Source organism: Cebus imitator, unplaced genomic scaffold, assembly GCF_001604975.1.
Source record: "Cebus imitator isolate Cc_AM_T3 unplaced genomic scaffold, Cebus_imitator-1.0 Scaffold81, whole genome shotgun sequence".
In the NCBI taxonomy this organism is placed as follows: Eukaryota; Metazoa; Chordata; class Mammalia; order Primates; family Cebidae; genus Cebus; species Cebus imitator.
In genome coordinates, this window is record NW_016107396.1 from 3648769 (window position 1) to 3661177 (window position 12409).

General features: G+C 37.8%; 1 protein-coding gene and 1 pseudogene across 1 annotated transcript in view; one reads left to right on the forward strand and one right to left on the reverse strand.

The window, feature by feature from the left end:
- LAMA2 (laminin subunit alpha 2) overlaps positions 1-12409 on the reverse strand; it is a 621613-nt gene that overhangs the window by 563916 nt on the left and 45288 nt on the right. The window lies entirely within an intron of this gene.
- Positions 10921-12327, forward strand: LOC108307816 (annotated as a pseudogene).

Genomic DNA, 12409 nt, shown 5'->3' on the forward strand with positions numbered 1-12409 from the left:
CCTCACGATAGTGAGTTCTCAAGACAGCTTTTCCAGTATGTAGCACTTCTCCCCATACCCTTGCTCCTGTTTACACCCTATGATATGCCTGCTCCACCTTAACCTTCCGCCATGATTGGAAGCTTCCTGAGGTCTCCCCAGAGGCAGATACTGTTGTACTTCCTGTACAGCCTGTAGAACCTAGAACTGCTTAATCATCTTTTCTTTAGAAATTATCCAGTCGGGTATTTATAGCAATGCAAGAATGGACTAACGCAACAAGTAATTGCTTTTCTATATCCCTCTGAAGTCTGGTGCCTGAGGTTTATATTTTCCAGATTTAACCTAGTAAACAGAAGACGGATCGGGCCTATCACCTTTTTTATATTAGATGAGCATTTTGCAAACTTTAGGATGAACATAGGAAGTCCTGATAAAAACGTAAACATCTAAACCCAAGTTTAAAATTAATTTATTTTAATCTAGGCAGGGTACCTTGACTGTGCATTTTCAGCATCCTCGGTGATTTGCACTCAGGTGAACCATAGACTACTCTTTAAGAAGCCATGTCTATTCATATTGTTGAAGATCCTTTTAGCTTTTTCCTCATTCAGTTACAATACCAACAGCTAATGAACTTTCTGTCCACTAAACCCCTTAAGGTTATACACATTAGTTCCTACGTGGTATTAGTTCATCAAATTTTGGAGAACAAATCTCCAATAGAATATACTGCTATTAATTGCATCATAATAGATGTATCATTCTAACCTTTGAAAATCTTTTCACATCTTGATTTCTTCATACATATATGTACCTAAGGAGCTTGCTGCCATAAATACATTTTATAAGTGATCCCTCTACATATTTATTAATGAGAGTTGCTCTTTCTCAACAAGATACATCCTATACGAAGGGTCTACCATGGTATTCTAACAAAGCTCGACTTATTTTTTCTTGTCTTCTTCATTTGTGCCAAATAACTTCGCTGTGTTTTCTTGTACATTATCCATGAGTAGCATTTAGTGATTTCTTTTTAATATTACTTCCATTAGTTTTCTCTGATAAGTTAGCAAGCAGAAAAAAACTTAGAAAAGTCTCATTGTTTCTATATCATTTTCAAAAATATATGTATGATGGCTGGGCAGGGTGGCTCATATCTATAATCCTAGCACATTGAGAAGCCAAGTCAGGAAAATTGCTGGAGGCCCAGGAGTTTGAGATCAGCTTGGGCAACACAGCAAAATCCTGTCTCTCAAAAAAAGAAAAAATAATTACAATAACTAACTGGGGCTGGTGGTGCATGCTGGTAGTCCCAGCATGGAGATGCACCACTGGGAAGTGGAGGCTCCAGTGGTGAGCCATAACTTCACCACTGCACTCCAGCTGGTTAAGAAGCAAGACTGATTCTTTCTCTCTCTCTCTGTGTATATCTATATACACACACATTCTCTCTGTGTATATATACATACATACATCTATATATACAAACAGAGAGAGAGACAGTCTTGTGTGTGCATATATATATATATATATATATGCACAAGACCACAAAGGAAGTGTTAATTCCAAAAAGTAGAAGTTGCCCAAGACAGAGTTTTTGATCACACAGAAATAAAACCTACATGTCTTTAAAAAATAGCTTATATTTAAAATAAAGAAGAAAAAGCAATGATTTTAGAGCACATAGAACTGATGACAATGAGAGCCCTATAGAGGACATCTGAGAAAATCTTGCACAGATGGTGCTCTTCCTCACTGAGACTACGATTGGAGCAGACACACTGCCCACAGGCTCTCAAACAATTCCTCAGCTCCCACACCTTTCAGTTACCCCCTGACACCCCAAATGAGTTCCATTTGGTAAGTACTTAAGGCTGAACTGCAACTGAGACAGCTACCAATGGAATTGATCATTGTCTAGGATGCTCTATGATACACAGATTAAAATGTAAGTGATTTTAAAATGTCATCCAAAATAAGACTACGTATTAACAATTCCATTAAGACCTATCTTTCTCAGCTAAAATTTTTTTTTATTCTACAGAAGCATCAACTAAACAAAAACTGCCATCTCCAGTGTACACAACAACAAAAATGTTTTAATCTCCATGACAACAGTGTTCAACCCACATACAAATACTTTTAGAATCTATTTAAATGAGCCAATTCATAGTTTTAAAAAGTAAATAAAAAGGACACTAATTTATTCAGCATTTCTGGCTTCTGTCCTTTTTTTTTTTTTTTTTTTTTTTGGCTCAACTGGAAGAGATTTCTCTAGTCTTCAATGAAATTTCAATAAACAGTAACTTAACCGACAAAAGAACACTTTTTTAATGATTTGGTGGTATACTGTTATTTTAAAAGCTCTTGAGTAAAAAACCTCAATTTATAAAGATTTTTTTTTTCAAATTTCTCCTAAAGGAACTCAATAAAAAATAAAAGGGGAAATATAATAGATGGGATGATTGAAAAACCATAAAAGTTATGGCTGTGAAAAAGCTTAATGTTCAAAACAGAACTTGAATAAGTAGAGTTGTGCAAGTGGAAGTCAAGAGAAGGTCATACTATTTGTGCTTCCGTTGTTTGGTTTACTTTTACTCATATATCTTGGAATTGTTTTCTGAGCCTGTTTTAATGAGATTGCTTTTTGCTGCTCTTTTGTGATGGAGCATTTTGAACATAGCTAAATTTAGATAGTGTTCTCTAAAGATCCTGCTTTCAAGCTAAGATTAATGGAGGCCAACATTGTCCCCCTTCATCTTCTACCTCTGAACCTCTCAGTGATGGAGGTCTATGTGGGTTATATGATGACCTCTAACTGCACAGTGCATTTGAAAAACCACCATCAGTAGATAACAACACGCTGGGCACAGAGAATAAAATTAATTTGAACCACATTAGAATACATTTAATGGTGCCTCTTGTTAATGAAAATCATTATATTTCTCACTTACATATTTACCATCTCCGTTGTTTTTATTTTTTTTAGTTCTAGTACATCTATTTTTCCAGAATGTCATTTACTTTTTTGTTTCTGAACCTTAAAAACTATATTTTAAAAATTTTTTTAACTGAATGTAAGGGAAGCAAAGAATTAGTGAAATACAAAGTTAAATTTCAGTCAAGGGAATCAAACTAATTGAGGGTTCATAGAATACTCACTAAAATCATGTTTAATTTATTAAATTAATTGGATTGATTGATTTATTCATTCAACAAACCTCCTCCCTATCCCAGATCCATTTTCAAAAGCCTTCAGATTAACCCTTCTAACACAAACTTTGAATATGTGTTTTCCTGTCCAAGAGCCACAATGAACCTCCCACACCTCATTCTACACCTCTATTTCCCTAGCACCTAATATTATATGGCTGGTAACCAATACACAATCAGTCAGTGTTTGTTGAATGTTTGAAATAAAGTTGTTTAGTCTAAATGCTCCTCCTGTGAAAGCTTTCAGTTGACTTGCTTCACTGCAGCAAGCCTTATTTTGTTTTCTCAACTATTTACCAAAGAATACCCTTTGCTCAGAGAAGTTATTTAAAGCCCCATGCTTATTCCACGTCCTTGTTCTTAACTTCTTCCTTTATGGAATATATGGTTCTGTATCCCTACAAATGCTGTACATCTCTTCTCATTCATAATTAAACTGATATTCTTCATATCAAAACTTTCTTATTTAAAAAAAATTTTTTTGAAACAGCATCTTGCTCTATCACCCAGCCAGGAGTACAGAGGTGTGATCTCTGGAAATCCTGGGCTCATGCAATCCTTCCACTTCAGCCTTCTGAGTAGGTAGGACTACATGTGTGCACCACCACACTCAGCTAATTTTGTTTCTTTTTTTGTAGAGACAAGGTCTCTTGCTGCCCAGGCTGGCCTTGAACTTCTGAGCTTAAGCGATTCTCTCACCTTGGGCTCCAGAAGTGCTAGGATCACAGGTGTGAGCTACCATGCCCAGCCTTATCAAACCTTTTATTCCATGGCTTTCATGTCATATTTCAGGATATGGAACTCTTTGTTTCAGCCATTAGAGGTAAACAAAATATTTACCACAAAAATGTGATATGATCTTTATTCACTCATGACTACATTATCCATTTATTCTCTCACTAAATATTCATTCCTTCCAACAAATATTTATTAGGTCTCTGCAATGTACCAGACAATGTGGAAGCACTAAAGAGAAAAAAATGGTAAGAAAAGCAGAAATAGACCTGCCCTCTAAAAGTTTATAGTAAAGAAGGAAGGAACACTAATCAACTCATTCAATGGGCCAATAATTATAATTGCAATTATATTGAAACAATAGTACCCCTAATAAAGGGATGTAATCTAGTAGTTGGGTGGGGCATGGTGGTCCAGGGAGACAGTCTGATGAGACTCCCCTAAGGAAGTCATATTTGAATTGCAGTTTGAAAATTCAGTAGGGTCAGTGGAGGTGAAGAAAGTAGTAGGAAGTCTTGGTGATAAGAGCTTTTTAAAGCAGTAGAAGGAAGAGAACACATTTACGAAACCAGGAAATCTCCATTGTGAACGAAACGTAACTTGAAAAATTGTAGCAAAATTATGATGAGCAAGAATGACAGAGCTTTTTTTGGTCTTTTTTTTTTTTTTTAAGTATAGGAATCGTGGTAGACCACTGTAAACTTTGGGATCACATTTGGACCCAAACTTTTGGATCATCCCTCTGGATAAAGTGAAGGGATCAGATTGGAGTAGGCAAGAAAGAAGCAAGAAAGTTTTCCTAGAAGGCAATGGTGGGGCTTCCTCGGAGCACTCAGGGAGAACCAGGAAAGGCAGCTTACTCTGCATAGTAGACATTCTTTTTTCTTAGAGGAGGTAATGCTAAGCTAATTATTTAACAAGAGGCAGATATCAGCCAATAAGATAATGAAGAGATGCCTATTCCAGTCTCTACTCAAGCTCCTTGAGTGTTGGCTTCTTATTGACTCTCCTGTTCCTCTCTGCCATTGAAAAGGACCCTACATTTTGGACTCTGCTTATGTACTTGTAACCATCCATTGGTCTTCCATCTTTGAGTGGAATTCCTGGATACTAATATCTTTTCTGACTCTTTAAAAAATATCTATGGAATTAATCTTTTATTTATTATATTTAACTTTTGTACTATGTGTCAGATATTCTGTTAAGCTAAAAGAAAGCACATGAATTTGAAGCTGTTGCAGTCCTTATGAAACTCCAAGCAAGTGAAGGTAAATATGTTATAAATTCATTCTTTTGTTCAACATGTATTTGTTGAATGGCTACTATATCTCAAGCACTAGGGAAAAAAAAGGGAAATTCTTGATCTTGTGGTGCTTTCCTCCAGGATAAACTGTAATACATATGACAGGGTCTATCACTGACACAAGAACAAAAAACTGTTAATATCAAGAGGATTGAAGAATGTCCATTTTCATGAAAAAGCAATAATTGTGTTGAGTCTTAAAGGATTAAAAAGTGTTTACCAAGCAAAATTGTAGAGGAAAGCTCTTCTAGACTAAGTGATGAGCATATGAACCTGGGTTGCAATAGAAGAGAAATTAAAAGTTGCAGAACCTTTGATATTTTGGAAATTCACTCCAGACTTATGGTAAGCTGGAGAACTGCACAAAATAAGAGAAAGCTAGCAGCAAAAAGATGAGTTAGAAATCAGTAGTGAGGCCGGGCACGGTGGCTCACACCTGTAATCCCAGTACTTTGGGAGGCTAAAGCAGGTGGATCACAAGGTCAAGAGATCGAGACCATCCTGGTCAACATGGTGAAACCCCGTCTCTACTAAAAATACAAAAAAAATCAGCTGGGCATGGTGGCACATGCCTGTAATCCCAGCTACTCGGGAGGCTGAGGCAGGAGAATTGCCTGAACCCAGGAGGCGGAGGTTGCGGTGAGCCGAGATCGCGCCATTGCACTCCAGCCTGGGTGACAGAGTGAGACACTTTCAAAAAAGAAAGAAAGAAATCAGTAGTGAAAGTCTAGGTGGAAAGTATTGAAGTTTTGTCTCTGAAGAGCAACATCAGTGCAGAAAGAGGGAAATGAGTGAGGTCATGGTGAGATTTTTGGATCAAGCACCAGAAATCATTAACTAAGATTAAGACTATCAACATAGAGTAGGTTTGGGAGTTAAGATGATAGAATTCTCTCCCTTTTGCTGGCCTTCATTCTTTTGATCACTTTTAAATGTTGGTACTCCCAGGACCTTCCCTTCATTTCTTGTGGTAACCAAGAAATTACAAACTGATGTCTACAAACCATCAAAAACAAGCAAAAATGAACAAAACATAAGTAAGAGAAAGAATACTTCTAGAAGGACATCCTCTGAGAAGTATGAGTTGTACGTTTTAACACCCAGTGCTTTCACCCTTCCCTCATGGGATCCAGGCATTGAGTTCATAGTCAACAGGTGAGACAGATGTAGAAAAGTACTTAAGTCCTTGTGCTGGATTAAAAAAAAAAAAAAATCTTATGTTTGCATTGCAGCTTCTCCATATACTAACTGGTGGCTGAAAGAAACTCCTGTAGCCACTCCATGTAAACATGGGACAATAAAAACTTTTTTTATAAAGCTGTGGTGAGATTATATGAAATAATTCATGCAAATAGTGTCTAGCACTATAAGGGCCTCACAAAATATTAGTTCTACATAATAAGAATAAATACTGTATACTATGAACTATTCTAACTACTTTCTACTACTTCATTTCATCTTCACAATCAGTCAGGGAGGTAGATACTCTTATTATTATTATTGTTAATATCGCCATTGCCCTCATTGTTACAGATAAGGGAACTCAGGCACTAAGAGTTTAAGTGGCTTACCTCAAGCTAAATATCTTGCAAGTGGTGAAATTGTAATTACAATCCAGGCAGCCTGGCTAAAAATTAAGAAATATTAATCCCAGCACAGATATATGGAAACTAAGCAACACACTCCCAAATGACCAGTGGGTCAAAGAAGAAATCCAAAGAGAAATCAAAAGTATCTTGAGACAAGTGAAAATAATAATACAACATACCAAAACTTCTGGAATGCAGCAAAAGACGTTCGAAGAGGGAAGTTTACATTGATAAATGCCTATATTAAGGCAAAAAAATCTCAAATGAACAGCTTAACTTTATGCCTCAGGGAAATAGAAAAAAACTAAGACAAAGATAGAAAAGGGAAGGAAATAATAAATATTGGAGCATAAATACATGAAATAGTGACTAGAAAGAGAATAGAAAATATCAATATAACTAGTAGTTGCTTTTTAAAGATACAATTGACAAACCTTCAGCCAAACTAAGAAAAAATGAATGATGATTCAACTAAATAAAATTAGAAATTAAAGAGGAGATATTGCAACAGAAATAAAAAAAGGATTATAGAGACTGCTATGAAGAATTATATACCAACAAATACAATAACCTAGAAGAAATTGATAAAGCTAGACATATAGAATCTACCGAGTCATAAAGAAATAGGAAATCTGAACAAATTTGTGTAATGAGTACCTGATAATAAATAAGGATAATAAATCAGAAATTTTAAAATCTCCCAATAAAGAAAAGTTCAAGATCAGACACTAGAAGGAAACCCTTCCAATCTCATTTTACGAGGTCACTATTATACAATGCCAAAGCCAGATAAGGACACTACAAATAAAGAAAATTACAGGGTGATATCTCTGATGAACACAGATATAAAAATCCTCATAAAAATACTAGCAAACAAAATTCAACAGCTTATCAAAAGGAACATTCACCATAATTAAGAGGTATTAAATCCCTGGAATAAATGGATAATTCAACACACATGAGTCAATAAATGTGATATAGTATTCTCATGCTAGGTTTCCCTTTCCATAGTTTCAGTTGCCTGTACTCATAGTCTGAAAATATTAAATGGAAATTTTCAGAAAAACAATTCATAGGTTTTGAATTGTGCACTCTTCTGAGTAGCAGGATGAAATCTTACACTGTTCTATTTCCTCCCACCCAGGAGGTGAACCATTCCTTTGCCCAGGGTATCCAAACTGTATCACAACCCAACTGTTAGACACTGACACTATGTGCTCCTGGCATCCAACCATCAACATTGTCATAGCTCAAAAACCAAGGATCACTCAAAGCAGATGGTCTTCCTTCTTTTTCATAGATACATACATATAATAAAAAGCATACTATATGTAGGTTTCAGTACAATCTACAGTTTCAGGCATCCACGAGGGGTCTTGGAATGTACCCTCCATACATAAAGGGGGATTACTCTACACCACCTTCACAGAATAAAGGATAAAAATCATATTGTCATCTCAGGTGCAGAAAAAAGCATTTGATAAAATTCAACATCCTGTCACGATAAAATCTCCCAACAAATTAGGTATAGAAAGAATGTATCTGAGCATAATAAAGGACATATATGATAAGTCCACAGCTAATATAATGAATGGTGAAAAGTTGAAAGCTTTTTCTGAGATTAGGAATAAGATGAGGGAGATGTATTAGTTCATTTTCATACTGCTATAAAGAACTGCCCAAAACTGGGTAATTCATAAAGGAAAAAGGTTTAATTGACTCACAGTTCAGTACAGCTGGGGAGAGCTCAGGAAACTTACAATTATGGCAGAAGGCAAAAGGGAAGCCAGGCACTTGTTCACAAGGCAGCAAGAAGGAGAATTGCCAAGTGAAGGGAATTATAAAAACATCAAATCTCGTGAGAACTCACTATCACAAGAACAGCATGGGGGAAACTGCCCCCGTGATTCAATTACCTTCACCTGGTCTCCTTTGACATGTGGAGATTATGGAGCTTATGAGGGTTACAAATGAAGATGAGATTTGGGTGGGGAAATAAAGCCTGACCTTATCAGGTGTCCACTCTTACTACTCCCAATCAACGTAGTACTATGAGTACTAGCCACAGCAATTAGGCCAAAAATAAATAAATAAATAAATAATAACATTCATCTAAATTGGAAAGGAAGAAGGTAAATTATCTCTGTTTGCAGATGACATGATTTTATATATAGGAAACCCTAAACTCTATCCAAAGTGCTATTAGAAACTATTAAAGAAATTCAATAGATCTGCAAGAAACAAAATCAACATATGAAAATCAGCTGTGCTTCTATACTAACAAATATCCAAAAAAACGCTGATACCTCTATGAGGCTTTTTCTGGATCTCTACACAAAAGGGACAAGAAACACCTTCCTCCCAAAGGAACGAAGAATGGTGATTACTTACAAGTAAGCCAGATTTTGGCAATTGGACCAGTTTTGTCCTAACAAATATAGCTAACCAGTCTCTATAGCTTACAAGGTATTCATAAATTCTCCAAACAAAAGAAATTTATTGTAAAGAATGCAGGTAAAGAAGAGCTCAGTGAAATTGTTTAAAAAATAAGTAAATAAATGAATTCCCAAAGGACTTTGAGTCTTTATTGATCCCACAAGCTGTGACCCAGAGTTCACCCTTTGATATATACGATTCTCCTGTACCATTCATGTCCTGTAATGATTTCTCCTTTTCTCAGTTCATTTCTCAGATACTTATGTTTTTTTAACTTAAGAACTATTTTATTGGCAGCATTTGCCTCATTGTTGTGACTTCTGAAGAAAAAAGTGGTAGATTTAAAACAAAATGTAACCTTAATTTCATTCATTCATTCATTCTGATATTCAACATTAAGATATTTACTAGCCATTATGCAAAAGAATTTTCAATAATAAAGAAGTGAAAGAAGACCACTTACTGCCTGAAAAGTGCTAGAAATGGCCACTGCAAAGTGTGATGAGAACTACAATAAAGACTCAGTCCTTTGGGAATTCATTTATTTACATATTTTTTAAACAATTTCACAGAACTCTTCTTTACCTGTATTCTTTACAATAAATTTCTTTTGTTCGGAGAATTTATGAATACCTTGTAAGCTATAGAGACTGGTTAGCTATATTTGTTAAGACAAAAATGGTCCAATTGCCAAAATCTGGCTTACTTATAAGTAATCACCATTCTTTGTTCCTTTGGGAGGAAGGTGTTTCTTGTCCCTTTTATGTAGAGATCCAGAAAAAGCCTCATAGAGATATTGGCACTTGAACTGTTACTTAAGAATAGGTAGCACTGAAACAGAACTAGCAGAGAGCATCCTAGAATCATAGGAACAGAAAAGCGAATGAGTTAGAAAGTGTGGTGTGTGTACATGCAGAGAAACGGGGGGTGTTTTCAAAGGAAGTTGAGATGCACACTGTGATGGTCTTGAAAGCCAGCAAAGATAACAGGGAAGTACTGAAAGATTTTCATAAGGAATTTATGTAATGAGACTTCTACTTGCAGAAGATTAAAATGATAGTGATGTAGAATAATCGTAGGAAGAAGAGAGTTTGAGTGGAGAGATCGGGTAAGGGATCATATCAGTCAGGACAGGCTAGGATGCTATATAACTACAGACTCCAAAGTCTGTGGATTAAACTAACAAAGACAGCAAGGATGTATTTCTTGCTCCTGCTCCATGTACATTTTGGGCCCATGTGTGAAGGGTGGGGGAAACTGATCTATATATTCTACACTCAGGCATCCATCTGGAAGATCATCTGTCTCTATAGTATGGTGAATTATGCACTAGCTTGTAAAACTCGTACTCAATCTAAGAGTAGCACATGTCAGTTCTGTTCACATTTCATTGACTGTCTATGCCTAACTTCAGGGGTGAGCAAATGTAATCCTACTATATGCTCAAAAGGAGAATGACTGGAAATATCTATGAATATTTCAGCCCCTCAAGAGGAGATTGTAATAGTTCAGTCAATGAGAGTGTACGCAGTAGAAATGAAAAGAAATAGGAAAATATAAGAAACACTTCAGAAATAGAGGCCGCCGCAGCAAGCACAGCCCGGCACTTCCTCTGCGGCACCCGCGCCCCGAAAGCGCAGGGCCGCAGCGCACACCCGCAGAGTGGCGCCACCCTGCCCCGGCTGTGGGCTGCGCCCGCGCTGCCTGCCGACCCTGCACCGCTGCAAGGGTTAACGCGGCCACTGGGCGGCGCCGAGATCGACTCCGCAGGATGAGGGGGCGGTGGGTCCAGGTGGGCTGTGGGCCGCGCCCCTGTTTGCTGCGAACCTGCACATCCCACCCCCTCAGCTCTCCCCCCTGCCCTTCGCTCATGGAAGTCTTCAGGCAAGTGTTTCACTTACAAGGGACTGCGTATCTTCTACCAAGATTCTGTGGGTGTGGTTGGAAGCCCGGGGATAGTTGTGCTTTTACACGGTTTTCCAACATCCAGCTAAGATTGGTACAAGATTTGGGAAGATTTGACCTTGACATTTCATTGGGGATTGCCCTTGATTTCTTAGGCTTTGTCTTCAGCGACAAACCGAGACCACATCACTGTTCCATATCTGAGCAGGCCAGCATCTGGGGCTCCAGAACAGCAGGATCAACCTTCTGTCTCATGACTACGGAGATATTGTTGCTCAGAAGCTTCCCTACAGGTACAAGCAGAATTGATCTGGTCGGTTTACCATAAAGAGTCTCTGCCAAATGGAGGTATCTTTCCTGAGTCCAGTCCACTCCTCCAAAAGCTACTCAGAGACAGAGGTGTGCCGTCACCCATCCTCACACGAGTGATGAACTTCTTTGTATTCTCTCGAGTTCTCACCCCAGTCTTTGGGCCGTATACTCGGCCCTCTGAGAGTGAGCTGTGGGCGTGTGGTCAGGAATCCACAACAAGGCCGGGAACTGAGTCATCCACAGTCTCTTCCAGTACATCAATCAGAGGAAGAAGTTCAGAAGGCGCTGGGCGGGAGCTCTTGCCTCTGTAACTATCCCTACTCATTTTTTCTGTGGACCATTGGATCCTGTAAATCCCTAACCAGAGTTTCTGGAGATGTACAGGAAAACGCTGCGGAGGTCCACTGTGTCGATTCTGGATGACCACATTAGCCACTATCCAAGGCTAGAGGATCCCATGGGCTTCTTGAATGCATATATGGGCTTCATCAACTCCTTCTGAGCGTCCCTATATTACCTCCCCTACTCCCTTATCTGTTGTGAAGAAATGCCCCGTCAACAAACACTATTCTCTCACCAAGTCCACTTTACTCAAATTGGTGAGCGTGTATAAGAAGAAGCCACCAGGAGCTCTGACTAAGGTTGACGTGATAGTCCACCTCCCATTACTTTGACATCTGATCAAATATATGGACTTGGCTTTGCTTTTGTGTTATTAGGAAATTCTGATGAGCATTACTATTCACTGATGCAGAAAGACATTCTTTTGCATAAAAGACTTTTTAACACTTTGGACTTCTCCGAAATATTTAGAAGTGCTCATTTCTGACCCAGCCCCATTAGGAATTCTATAGTAAGAATGAGGAGAAGGGGGCTTCCTTTCCTCTCCTTGAATGGCTTTATGGGCACATGCTTTTTTTTTTTTTTTTTTTTT